Source organism: Dasypus novemcinctus, chromosome 1 (genome assembly GCF_030445035.2).
Source record: "Dasypus novemcinctus isolate mDasNov1 chromosome 1, mDasNov1.1.hap2, whole genome shotgun sequence".
NCBI classification, from domain to species: Eukaryota; Metazoa; Chordata; class Mammalia; order Cingulata; family Dasypodidae; genus Dasypus; species Dasypus novemcinctus.
The window spans coordinates 149,791,125-149,806,001 of NC_080673.1; the positions used below are offsets into that span (position 1 = coordinate 149,791,125).

At 34.2% G+C, this 14,877-nt stretch overlaps 1 pseudogene; it reads left to right on the forward strand.

The window, feature by feature from the left end:
• Positions 1-3,717: 3,717 nt before the first annotated feature.
• On the forward strand, positions 3,718-3,837 carry LOC111765004 (small nucleolar RNA SNORA38; annotated as a pseudogene).
• The last annotated feature ends 11,040 nt before the right edge of the window (positions 3,838-14,877 follow it).

Consider the following 14,877-nt stretch of genomic DNA (forward strand, 5'->3'; position numbering starts at 1 on the left):
TACACCCTCACAGTGGGTGTAATTAAGATTTTACAAAAAAAAAAAATTACATTCATCACAGCATGAACATAGAGACCTTAGAAGACAATGCAACATATTTCTTAACATGTTTCATCGAATTGTCTTTGAAAGTCGTTTCACACGGGCATTCTTTTCCTCTCCCCATCTTGCATCTTTATGTGTGTTCCCCTATTCCTACAGAGCCAATATTTTGTTTTCTTTTTTCCTGTCCAACTAATTCTGCTCCAGTCCCATCCTATCTTCTTGCATTGAGGTCAAGTTTATGAACACCTTTATTTATGATTCTATCCCTGGAAGGTTGACAATTCTTATAGTTGTTTTTTTCTTTCAATTTTTTTAAAGGTTTATTTATTTCTCCCTACCCCCACCCCCCATTGTCTGTTCTCTTGTGTCCATTTGCTGTGTCTTCTGTGTCCACTTGCATTCTTGGCGGCACCGGGAATCTGTGTCTCTTTTTTGTTGCATCATCTTGCTGTGTCAGTTCTTCGTGTGTGTATGGCACCACTCCTGGATGGGCTGCACTTTTCTCATGTGGGGCGGCTCTCCTTGCAGGCTGCTCTCCTTGCATGTGCGGCTCCCTTACATGGGGGACACCCTGCGTGGCATGGCACTCCTTGCACGTGGCATCACAGCACATGGGCCAGGCTCACCACATGGGCCAGGAAGCCCTGGGTTCAAACCCTGGACCTCCTATATGGTAGGCGGACACTACCATATTCACTTCCCTTATAGTTTTTAGGGTCTTATACACTTCAGAGTGAAGAGCATTTAAGATGAAGAAAGCCTCTGTGGCTAATATTTTACCCATTTCATGGCAGGATTCGATGCCTTATCATAGTAACAAAATCTCTGCCTTTTTACTCAATTTTTAAATAGATATCCTTACCACCAGGAAAAGAAGGAAATGAATGAGGGAGACTCAGAGACAGGTGCTTTATCTTATCACACTTGGTTTAATTGACTATTTATATACTTTAAATCTAAAGATCGGGTATATAAAAATAACCTATATGATGTCACTAAAATAAGAATCCATAGCCCCAGTCATATGCTACACAATCCCTCTCCAGAAATCAATAAAATCATATAGATATATAGATATACACACACACACACACACACACATATGAATTTAGGTTTCTTTTTCTGCTTATCCTACCCATTCTTGTCAATACAGAAATCATACACATTACCTCAAGGCAAATATTTCAAAGTATTTAAAAAGTAGCAATATATTGGAATAATATAATGTGACTTCTTTGTATCATTAAATTCTCTACAGTTTTACTTATCTGACTATAAGCTTTGTTTTTACTGCTACAGAGACTAGTTCATAGAAAATGCTATTAAACTTTTATAATATTTAATTATTGCTTCCATATAGACATTAAGCAGTAATTACAAGCAACAGACCACTAGAAAAATTTTTGTCTTTTCTTACTTTTCTTTTCTTTACTTTTGTTCGTCATTATTTATTTACTTATTTATTTTATTAGAAAAGTTGTGGGCTTACAAAATAATCATGCATAATGTGCAGAATTCCCATACAGCACCCCTCCACCAACACTTTACATTTTGAAATATTTGTTATTGATTATGAAAGAACATAATCAGACTATCACCACTACCTATGGTTCCTAGCATACACTTGGTGCATTTTTCCATACACTCCCTATTATTAACATCATGTATTAGTACTGCACACATGTTATAGTTCATGAGAGAATACTCTCATATTTGTTTTTGTTTTTGTTTTTAAAGATTTATTTTATTCCTTCCCCCCATCCCCATGTCTGCTTTCTGTCCATTCACTATGTGTTCTTCTGTGTCTACTTACATTCTTGTCATGCGGCTCTGAGAAACTGTGTTGTTTTTGTTGTGTCATCTTGCTGTGTCAGCTCTCCATATGTGCAGTGCCTCTCCTGGGTGGGCTGCACTTTTTTTGCGTGGGGCAGCTCTCCTTGCGGGGCGCACTCCTTGTGTGTGGGGCTTCCCTACGCAGAGGACACCCCTGCATGGCAGGGCACTCCTTGTGCATGGCAGCACTGAGCAAGGGCCAGGTCACCACATGGGTCAGGACACCCTGGGTATCGAGCCCTGGTCCCTCCATATGGTAGGCGGATGCTCTATAATTTGAGTGACAACTGCTTCCCTACTCTCATATTTATAGTGTTAACCATAGACCATCTTCTACCACATGGTTCACTGTGTTATCTAATCCCATGCCTTGTACATTCCATGCAAAGTATATACTCAGTGGCTCTCACTTTCATAGAGAGTTGTGCAGTCATTTCCCAGTAAACATTTGAACCTTTTCCTTAGTCCAAAATAAAAAAATTCATAGCTCCCTATTATTGATATAGGGTATCAGATGGAGAGGGAAATGACACACACACAATTATAGCATATTATTGTGTTTAATTAGTCTGCTTTCTTTATCCAAGTTGCCCACTGGTCTTAATTCTTTGAAGAGAATAATACGGTATTAAATAGCATCAGTAACAAATTATAAGCCACTCTAAATACAAGAATAATATCAGAGACAATCCACTTCTTTTTCTCCATTGGTACTCTCTCCTGTTGACATATTCCAACTGAAATTAAGACCATTTTGTTTACAAAGATTGCTGATCCTTGTGAATGGCTCCATAGTCCATAGTTATTCTAGAAGAATTACAGAATACTGAGAGTCAGAGACTCTGCCTAGGTTCTTTCATTCTGCAGAAGAATTTTTTTCCCAACTTGTTTTTTTGAACACGTTGACAAAAGTCTAAAAGTTACTTCATTAAGAATTGCTCCTTGAAATTTGCAGCATCTTAAAAAAAGGGTAAATGTTTAAGAGGTACACTAAAGCTATTGTGTTTATTTCATTTGCGGCCTTTAAAGTCAATAATCTTACATGGCTAGTAACCAGAGAGGGACTAAATTGGATTGGTAAGATTGGGAATTTCAGTAGACAGGTAATAGAAGATCCAAAGGCTGGGAATTCAAAGGTTAATTAACTATCAAAAATCACAATGACAGAAAAGATTTAATTTGTTACTAAGGTAATGCAGCCTAGTAGAATCATTTGTTATAAATGGTTTCTTTTTTCTTCTTTCATTCTTTTAACTTCTGGTATTGATCCCATATTTAAATGTGCCTAAAATAGCTACAAAGCATAAAAACCAGTCAATGGATTATTATTCATAACCAATTATTTAGTTTTGTTTCACCAAATTGTACCAAAACAGCTTGCTTTGACCAAATTCCTCTTTGTTACATTGGTTTTGGCCAGATAACCTGGAGCACTTATTTTCAGGTATTAAGAAGCATGGATTTTTTCCCCCTTGCAGCCAAAACATAACAACAATGTATAAAATCCTTCATGCTATTACAGAGTAGAAAATATATTAAAGGACCTTAAGCAATTATCATGACTTTGTTCCTAGTAATAAACAAAGTTATGGGAATTTCCCCTCATTCCAGTACAGCACAAAGGTAGGCCAAAGAACATTAAAACATCAATGTCCAGAGCTATTAATAAACTGTTGGTAAAGTGATGGTATTAGGTACTCAACATTTAACAACTTTATAAAATTCTGTAGATATCATGTATCAGCTCTAAAGAAACATACAGTATTAAAAACACAAGAACAACAGATTAAAAATGAAGAATGAAAATAATAAATGCAATTTAAAATCAGTGATCAGCTATCCTTGGAGGCAAAGAGATGTACACTTGGATAAGTAAGAATTAGAGGCAAAGAGATGTGTACCTGGAGAAGTCTGGAGCCAGCTTGCTCCCTGCAGGCTCAAGATCACCTTTTCACACACTCACACATACACACATACACACATACACAGTCAATGATCAAGATAGAATTAATAAAAGTAATGTAATAATTTGGTGTTAATTAAGACTTAACCATTTGTCAGATTATCAAGTCTTATCTTGAAACTAGCCTGAATTAGATTTCCCTCACCATCTTACAGATGAGGACACCACCGTTCCATAACTTACAGAAGGTCATAGGTCCAGCAAGTATCTAAGTTTAAATGCAAATATCACATTGATTGGTTTCCAGTTAGTGCTCTTTAATTTATTGCCTTACTCTCTCTTTGAATGAGTTATAAATAAAACAGTGGGATTTTGTATTTATATGATGCTCATTCAGAAACAGCACACTTTTTCAGATACAAGGAACAATTTCTTAAGAAGAGTCCATTTTTCATGTTAAGAGTTGAAAAAGTAATAAAGTTCAAACTATATCACTCACTGTAAGTTGTGAAACCTAGGAAATAACCAAATTAAATGACAAAAGATGAGAGAAAAGGGGAAAGCCTGTTGCTTATTTACATTCTGGGAAACAGGAGTAACTAAAGGCACTTAAATAGCATCAAAGGAAGTCTCATCATATTTTTGTATTAAAATAAAGATATTTGCAAACACAATCCTGAAAAAAGGGAAGGAGAAATAAGAATAAAAATAAAATGAGCAGCAATATTAAAATATGTAGAGTTTACTTCAATTGCAGTTTCATATAAAGATACTCAGAAATTTAGGTATCAACATTTTTCTACCTATATTCACTTCTGATTGACAAGAAATCATCATTTTTTTGCAATTATGGACACATACCTACTTTTAAAATTGCCATGCCAAGTATAATATATATACAAGAATCAACATCCTTTCATTTTATCAACCTTCTTAGACATGTCAAACAAAATATAACAATTCTTTTTTGTTCAACCTTCACTGTTGAATAGTTTGGAACAATTCTCAAATCATTTGGGTTGGAACAGATGTTAATTGCACTAATAGGAGGCAAGATGTGATGAATAATGAAAGAAGCCATTGGCCTTCCTAAGTGCTAATTCCTAGGGACATAAATCTAAGCTCATTACAAATATTTCAGAAAGATTAAGGCATACTGATGAGCATTTAGTGGTTTCAAGTCACAGAGTGCAATGTCTAGGAACCTCTGTATTCAAATTATAAAGCTGTACCATGAGACAGGCACTAAATCTAATGACGTTCTTATTCGGATAGTCCTGTGTTTCATAATTGACTGACTTGACTGTGGGATTCCTTGCCATAGTGGTGGAACCACAGCTGTACAAAAAAATATTACTTTCATCCTCGGCAAGAGAAAAATTTAATTGATTGCTGAAGAGAAATTGGACCATGGGAGAATGAATGTCAAGCTAAAATCAATTTATACATCACCTTTTTAATAAAATCAGTTGATCTTTATATTTGGAGTCTTGTCTTTTGTGCAAATTATATAATGTTTATCTGAAAGATGAAGAGTTATTATGAGGGCAAATGTAAACAATACTAATGATTTTTCTAACCTCTATCAAAGAGAATTTAGACAAAACATACCTAGAGATGTTTCTGTCTTGACCCTGAAACATAGAGACTACTTAATACAACCATCTGTTTCTTAGAAAGCTAAGGGATAGCCAATAGTTCATTGTTAAATTCCAAGTCAGATCATTATTATCTCAAAGGTATGCTCATGTTGAAGTGGAGCATTTCCCTAGGGCTTTCTGACCTATAAATTAATGCTGCTCAATTGAATTTAAGCAGCCATCCACTATTGTACTTGCAGGACTTGGCACAAATGTTAGAAATACAAATTTTGTCCTCTAAGAATGCATACACCAATAAAGAAAAGGACAAAAACATACGAATAGCAACAAAAAAAAATAGGTAAGAGATATAGACAAGTAAAATTTGGATATCTGTTTTCAACAGATAAGACAACATACTTTGTGAAATAAAATATTTTCCCTTTACTGCATCCACTTCAACATCATTTAATTCTTTCAGCAAATGTGGATTTATTTTCATTTCTTCTTCTGAAGTTCCTAGAGAAAATCAAACAAGATTTTCTTTTTCTCTTGCCTCTGATGATTGGATATAGGTTTTTATTTCTTTTTTTCCCTTTAACTTTTTTTTTATTTTTAAAGAAGTCTTAGATTACATAAATGTTAGATAAAAAATATAAGGGATCCCCATATGCTCCACTCCTTCATGCTCTCACACTTTCCCACATTAACAACATCCTGCATTAGTGTGGTACATTTGTTACAATCGATCAACTCATATTGAAGCATTACTACTAACCATGGAATACTGTTTACATTATGGTTTACACTTTGTCCTGCACAATTTTGTAATTTATGACAAAATATACAATGGCTTGTATTCATCATTGCAATGTCATGCTGGACAAATCCAAAGTCCCAAAAATGCCCCCATAATACATCTATTCTTCTCTCTCCCATCCCTCAGAACCTCTGTTGGACAAACACAAGTAATAAACGAGTATGGCAGGTAGTCTGTAATGGCCTCTAATGATTCCTACCCTTTTGATATTGAAACTTTAGTGTCATATGCTTCCCTTGAATATGAGTTGTACCTAGTGACCACCTTCTAGTGAACAGAACAAAAGAGATAGATGCCATTTTAAATAAAAGACTGCAAAATATGATAGTAAGCCTTCTCTTACTTTCTTTCTAGTTAGCTCTGAAGGAAGCCAGCAACCATATTGCATGTTGAGCTAGTGAGAGGCCCACAGTGTGTGATACTTTGGGAGACCTCCAGCCAAAAGCTAGCAAGGTACTGAAGCCCTCAGTCCAATAACCCATAAGAAATGACTCCCCCCAGTAATCACGTAGTGAGCTTGGAGACAATCCTCTCTCAGCCAAAACTTAGATGAGATAACAGTCCTGGCCAATACCTAGACTGCAGCCCCTGGGAGACATTGGGATAGAAACACCTAGCTAAGCTGTACCCATGTTCCTAATGCACAGAAACCATGAGGTAAGAAATGTTTGTTGTCTTAAGCCTCTAAATGTTGAGGTAATTTGTTATGCAGCAAAAGGTAATTAATAAATTAAGAGAAACTATTTTGCAAGAGATTGTCATTTGACCTTATATTTAAAGTGTGATTTCAGATATGTGCTAAACAATATTGAACTTTCTAAAATATAAATGTGATATATTTCCAATTTCCTTGAAAACAACAATAAATTTTGACTTCAGTGAGAAAGTAACTACCCATAAAGTATTCATCTTTACTTGAACTACTTAATATCTACTATAGAATACTTGATAATGGATCCATAACAATAAATAATAAAATTATGTCCTTATAGCATTGAGATTCTTTTATCTTTGATCTTATGTGATAGTATTACTTGAAGGTCACTGAAACATCACTGAAAATCAAGCAAATATGCCTTCAAATTTTTAAAACATTGTTTTGATTTCAATCTTTCTTTATGTCCATTGAACTTATTACCTTATGATGGTAACACACTATTCTGTAAGACTTTGTAAACACGTATTTAGCATTGTGCTGGCATCTATTTCATTGACATGGAAATAATGTCAAATACATACCTAAGTAGTTTATAATAGTTCATTTTTTGGAGAATAAAAACTAGTGATTCTTGGACTAATGCCATATATTTAAGCTCACATCTCTTAGCCCATACTGGACATTTTTCTTTGCCAAACAGAGAGACTTATGCAGTAGTTTATAATTATGACATTGTAACATATGATTTTAAAACACACTACCATACTTTCGTGCAAAAAAATCAATTCCTATCAACATTTCTGGAAACATGAAAAGTGGTAAGCAAGTCAGTTTTGCATAGGCATATTAAAAGTGTACTTTACTTGGAAGCAAAAAAAGAGTTTCCATTAAATAAAATAAAGCCCTAAATAAACTAAAAGTAAAAAAATGAAAGTGTTTACACCATGAAAACAGTAACAAAAGATGCCTGAATAGCCACTATTTCATAAATATTACTAGGAATAGAGTGGAACATTCTACTTTATTTCATGTATATTTTCATGAAGTTACTTCACTAAAAATAGTTAGCAATCCTAAATGTTTATGCAACCTGACAACATAGATTCAAAATACATGAAATATAAACTAATAGAATTATAAGGAGAAGTAAATAAATCTGCAATTAAAATTGGAGACAACATTCTTTCTTCATGAACAGATAAAACAAATAAGCAGAAAATCAGTAAGGATATAGAAAGCCAGGACATCACTATCAGCCCACTTTTCCTAACTGACATTTATGGACATTTATAGAACAGTCCACTTAGCAATAGTAGGATACATATTCTTTTCAAGTGCAGAGGGAAGATTCACCAAAAAGTCCATATTCTCAACCATAAAATTATAAAATAATGAAATCATATAAAATGTATTCAGACTAAAAATGACTTAAATTAGAAATCAATAACCCAAGGATATCTGGAAAATTCACAAATATTTGGAAATTAATCAGCACACTCCTAAATTATCCATGCGTTAAAGAGGAAATAATGAGGGAACATATTTGAATTGAACGAAAACGCAACATGTCAAAAATGTGTGGAATATAGCTAAAGCATAGTTTAGAGGAAAATTTATTATATCACATGGTTATATTAGAAATGCAGATAACTGTCAAGCCAATAATCTAAGCTCCCAACTTAAGACACTAGAAAAAGATCAAATAAAACCCAAAGAAAGGCAAAAGGGAGAAATAATAAATGTAAGAGAACAAATGAATGAATTTGAATAGAAAAATTCAGTAAAACCACAATATGAATTTTGGAAAAGTTCAGTAAAATTGATAAGCATCTAACCAGACTGAAAAGGAAAAAATAAAGAGAAAATACACAAAAATCAATATCAAGAGTAAAAGAAAGGAAATCACCACAGACTCTACAGATATATGAAAGAAATATTGCAACAATCTTTATGTCCATGATTTTGACAACTTTGATGACATAGACACAGTTCTTGAAAGATATAAACTACCAAGCTCACTCAAGAATAACTAGATTCATCCAATATTCCTATATCTATTAAAAGAGTTAATTTCATAGTTCATAATCTTCTAACAAAGAAAACTCCAGGTATAGATTTTATCATTGGGAAATTATTCCAAATATTTAAGAAATAACTAATGCCAATTCTACATAAACTCTTCCAGAAAATAAAAGTTGAAGGAACACGTCACAGCTCATTTTATGAGGCCAAGATTATCCTGATACCAAAACCAAAACATTGCAATAAAAGAAAACTATAAAGCAATATACTGCTCATGAACATAGATGAAGAAATCCTCAACAAAACTGAATCCAAAAATATGTCAATGCAATAATACCTCAAATATAAGCAAAGTTAGTCTGAGAACACGAGGCACTGTCAACATTGAAAATCAAGTCAGTTAAGTATTTTTCCATATGAATACACTAAAGAAGAAAATCATATGAGAATCTCAAAAGGTGCAGAAAAAGTGTCTGAGGAAATTTCAAGGCAGGACAAAAGTGCTCAGCAAGCTTATAATAGAAAGGATTTTCCTTAACCTGTAAAAGTACAGCTGCAAAACATCCTTCAGTTACATTTTTCTTAATGGTAAGAATCTCACTTTAAGATCAGGAATAAATTCTAGGTACTCATTCTCACCACTCTTACTCAACCAAGACCAGAGAGCCTAACCAATGAAATAAGATAAGAAAAATCTTAATTCAGAATGCAAGAAAAACAAAACAAAACAAAACAAAAACCCCGTTTCTATTCACAGATTATGTCATTGTCTAAATAGAAGGAATATCTGAGATGTAGTAAGGAATAAGTGAGAAAAAGTAAAAATTGCAGTAAATCTTAAAAGATATATTGTTTACAAAATCAACAGTAATAAAATGTATTGTGGGGCTCCCAATTAGTCATTTTATCCTCTGTGCTTACATCACTTGCACAATACTTTGGTGAAGACCCTATAATCCTCCTTTTTAGTTGGACATAACACTTCTAGATGACATGAACTTTGAACTCTTCAGAACATATCCCAGGATAGTAACTGATAATAAAGAAGATTTAATAAACTTTATGAATGAGCAAATTGATTAGTGGAGGTGAAATATCACAAATCTAAAGTGTTTAACTAAAATAAATATAGAAATAATACATCATAAAAATAGAACTTCAAAGCTTGAGAAGAGTAATAAGAGTTAAAAATAATCTTAGGGGGAAGCAGATGGGACTCAAGCAATTTGGGCTCTTGTCTACCATATAGGTCCAGGGTTTGAAACCCAGGGCCTCCTGGTGAAGGCAAGCTGCCCCACACAGTGAGCTGGCCCACACAGAGTGCTGACCCACACAGAGTTCCACCCCACACAGGAAAGCCACCCTGCATAAGAGTACCAGCCAACATGGAGAGTTGATGCTGCAAGATGATGCAACAAAAAGAGACACAGAGGAAAGACAATAAGAGACATAGCAGAACAGGGAGCTGAGGTGGCACAAGAGATTGATTATCTCTCTCCCACTCTGGAGGTCCCAGGATCAGTTCCCAGTGTCACCTAATGAGAATACAAGCAGACACAGAAGAACACAGCAAATTGATACAAAGAGAAGATACTAGTGGGAGGGGGAAGAAATAAATAAGTAAATAAATCTTTAAAAAAATAATCCTAGGGGTCTTGTCTATTTTATGGAGAGAAAATATATTGATTAACTTTAGACTTGAAATTAACTAGTTATGGTAAAATGTAGGGTTATAAGACAAAATATAAAAAGAGAGTACAATACATAAATTCCAATCTAGTTGAGGGAAACATACCAGATATTAAAGAAAAGAACAACATATTCTCTAAAAAGAAATATAGAAGAAAAGAAACAGATAAAAAGTGGTAAATAAAAAATATGAAATAATACAAGGGGATATATCTATAGTATGTATTTATATTGAACATGAACTAAAGTGACCAGTTCAAAGACAGATATTTTCAGGTAGAAAGTTAGAATATGTATGTCCTTGTGTAGGTACAAATAGCTATGGCTCTAAAGAGACAAAGTGAAAACATATGAATCTAGAAAGACTGAAAGCAAGGAAAAGGCAAACGAAGCAAATACCAAAAGATGGTTGGGATATTGTATTTATATTAATTTAATATTTTTAAAAACTGAAGAAGTAAAAACCTATTACAGGTTTTTAAATATTGAGTAAAGTTTACATTGCAATCAAATTCTGTAATTTCTAATATATTTACCTAAGACTTTCTTAAGTAATATGAACCCAACAGAAAAATGGAAGTACATAAATCTGCCATCATTGGGAGATTTTAATGCCATTTTTTTTAGTAAATGATATTTCATGCAGGTGAAAAAAGAATTTATTAATATAGACTATTGAAATAACATAATTAACATCTTGACTTAATCAACAAATATTGAAAATTGCATCCCACAAACAGACAATACCCATTCTTCTCAAGCACATTTGGAACACTTTTAAGTTGAACTTTAAATATTGTGCTTCATGCCTTGTGCCATGTTATAGATGTGAAAATTTTTCAAAGAATCAGTAACATATTATCTGACTAAAATTTCAATTTAAGAAAAAGCAATAATCAATTGGTGAAATAAAAATTGGATATTTAAAATTAATCTTCTAGAGAATCCAGTAGTCAAATAAAAAGTCTTAAAAATATATTAATCATGGAGGAATTTGGGGAATATGGCAGACCAGGAAAATCCAGGAATCAGTTCTTCCACTGGAATAACGATCAAACAGGCTTGAAGGGACTGGATCAACTCTATCAAAACTCTGGAGTCCAATAGAACACTGTACAGGATCCAAGGAAGAGTAGGAGAAAGAGCCTGTAAATTTTGGTAAATAACAGCGAATTTCTCTCTTTGTGTGGCAGTTGTTTTTACCAGCTCCTCACTTTCACAGGAGGCAGCAGCAGGGTCTGGTTCTTGGCAAAACTTGTGGGTGTCAGACAGGGACATAAAATGTAGTTCTCCAAGATCAGAAAGGAGGCACAGTCCAATTGCTGATAACTGCAATTTTTTTTGATCACTGCTTTAGGTTAACCAATTTGGATTTTTGAGGGCTCAGCTCTGAGAGCAGCCATTGCTCCAACCCACCCCTGACAAAAGTGGCAGAGGAAACTAAGAGACAGGACACTTCTTCATTGTTGCATAAGACAATTAAATGGCTGCATTTATAGTCAGGTGAGGAGTCAGGAAAGTGCTTTGAGGACCGATGGAGGAAGCTCCTGGAGCCATTCCTGATCCCTCCCTCATCTTCTCCTCAGGGCAGTTTGGCATCATCCAGGGTTGCCTATGTGGGTCCCTGGTTTGGTCAGGCTGAGAAACACTGACTTGGAAAATACTTCTCAGACATGTTCCCCCTTTCAGAATTTGCCCTTCAGGCAGCTGGAGAAAACAAAAGCCATCTAAGAATTAGGGAACTATTGTGACTAGTAATGGAAGAAATTGTAGCACTGATGTGGAATGTGGAGGAAGTGGCTACAGTAGTTGCTGAGGGCAGGGAGAGGGAAGAAGAGATGTGCTGTGGGGACAGTTTTGGGACTTTGAGTTGTCTTAAATGATATTGCAGGGACAGATACTTGACATTATATATCCTGCCATAACTCACTGAATGGACTGGGGGAGAGAGGGGGGAGGGGTGGTGGAGGGTATATGGGAACCTTTTATATATATTTTGAATGTAATATTTAAAAAATAAAAAATAAAGAGATTGTTTTAAAAAAAAAAACCGTGTAAGAAACAATTGAGGCAGATGAGCTGGAGCAAAAGCTTAACTGTTTTGTGTACTGAAGTGGAAAACTGAGGAAAGGGAGAAGGTCTATTTCCTGGGGAAAAGAAGGGGCATCCAAAGTCCTGTAAGCAGGAGATCTCCTAATGCCACTAGCAAGTGCAAGCCTAGGACAACACACAGGCATAGAAAACACAAGCAGAACCCAGCATTTGGCATTTGCTAACTTTCCTGATTAGAGTACTAAACTCTGAAGAAGAGCCCAAGCCAGTGCAAAGCCAGATTCCAAAGATGGTAAAGTGTTTTTATGGTTAGATTTTCTTGGTTTTGTTAGCTCCTGACACTCAAGAAAGTCTCTGTCCTATCATTAGTTAGATACAAACTGAAAAATCAGACATCTCAGGGAATAAATCCCACAGTTCATATTTTAAAATATTAAAATTTGCAACATGCAACTAAAGATTACAAAACAAAGACATGGAATGATAGTGCTTCCAAAGGAAGAGAATAAAAATCCAGAAAACAACAATGAAGATCAGACTGTGGATATAGTAGACAAACAGTTAAAAAAAGAAAAAAAAAAGATCTTCAATATGTTGAAGGAAAATATAGACAAAGATCTAAAGGATGTCAAAAAAACAATGAATAAATAACATGAGAATCTCAATAAAGAGTTAGAAATATTATAAAGAACTCGTCTGAAGTACTAGAGTCGAAGACCACAATAACTAAAGTGGAAAATTCCCAGGAAGGTTTCAACAGCAGATTGGAGCTGACAAACGAACCAGTGAACTCAAAGAGAAGGCTTAAAGACAAGACAATTTAAATGAGTCAGGCTGATGAGCAGAAGGAAAAAGGAATTAGAAAAAGCTAAAATAGACAAAGAGATCTATGAGACAACATAAAGCATATCAAGATGTGCATTTATGTGAGTCTCAGAATGAGAAGAAAGAAAAGGGCTTAAGGAATAGTCAAAGAAAAAATTAACAGAAAATTTCCCAAACTTTTCAAAAGACATGAAAATGTACTTCTGAGAAGCCCATAGAACACCAAACTGGACAAACTTGAAACATGCCCTGTCACATAATGATCAAACTGTCAAATGCAAAGTACAAGAGAGAGATCTGCAAGCTACAAGAGAAAAGCAATGTGTTCTGTACAAGGGAGTTCCAGTTAGATTAAGTGCAGATTTCTCATCAGAAATCATGGGGACAAGAAGGCAATAGGAGGAAATTTTTGAAGTATTGGGGAAAAAAGAGCATTTGCCATCTAAAAATTTTATAATGAGCATGACTTTCTTTCAAAAGTGTGGGAGAGATTAAGATATTACCACATAAACAAAAGCTGAGAGAATTCATTACCACTAGACCTGTCCCACAAGCACAGCTAAAGGGACATAGCAATAGCATAAAAAAAGACTACTTGTAAAAGAAACCATTTGGGTAATATAAATGCCAATTATTATTGTATTGCATTTTTTGGTATGTAACTCCACTTCTCACTTCCTACAAATGCTAAGATGCAAATTCATAAAAAGTAATGATAAATCTATGATTTGAGGCATACAACACACAAAGACACACTATGTAACAAATACAAATAAAGGTGAGTGGATAGAGGGGTATAGGGTTTGTACACTGTTGAAATTGAGTTGATATCAAATTATATGATTGTTACATATTTAGGATTTTAAATGTTAACCCCTTAGTAACTATAAGGAAAATATATTTAAAAATATATCCAGAAGATGTAAAGAGGAACTCGATAAGAAACAATGCAAAAAAAGTCAAATAAATGTAAAAGTTGACATTAATGGAAGAATTGAGGTAAAGAAAAGGTATAAGACTTATAAAGACTAAATAGAAAAATTAGCAAAGGAGATTCTTGCATTATCAGTAGTTAAAGTAAATATAAATGCATTAAAATCTCCAGGCAAATGGCAGTAATTAGCAGATTGGATAAAAAGTACAACCCAACTATATACTCTTTACAAGAGGCTCAACTTAAATTAAAAGACATTAGCAAGTTGAAGTATAAGGATGAAAAAGTATATACCATGCAGGTAGTAAACAAAAAAGATCTGGTATAGCTATACTAACATCAGATAAAATAGACTTGAAATCAAAACTGTTACAAGGGACAAAGAAAGTCATTACATACTGATAAAGGGGCCAATTCAACAATATGATGTAGCAATTATAAATATATAAGCATCTTCCAAAAAAGACCCAAAATATATGAAGCAAATACTGACAGAATGTAAGGGAGAAATAGATG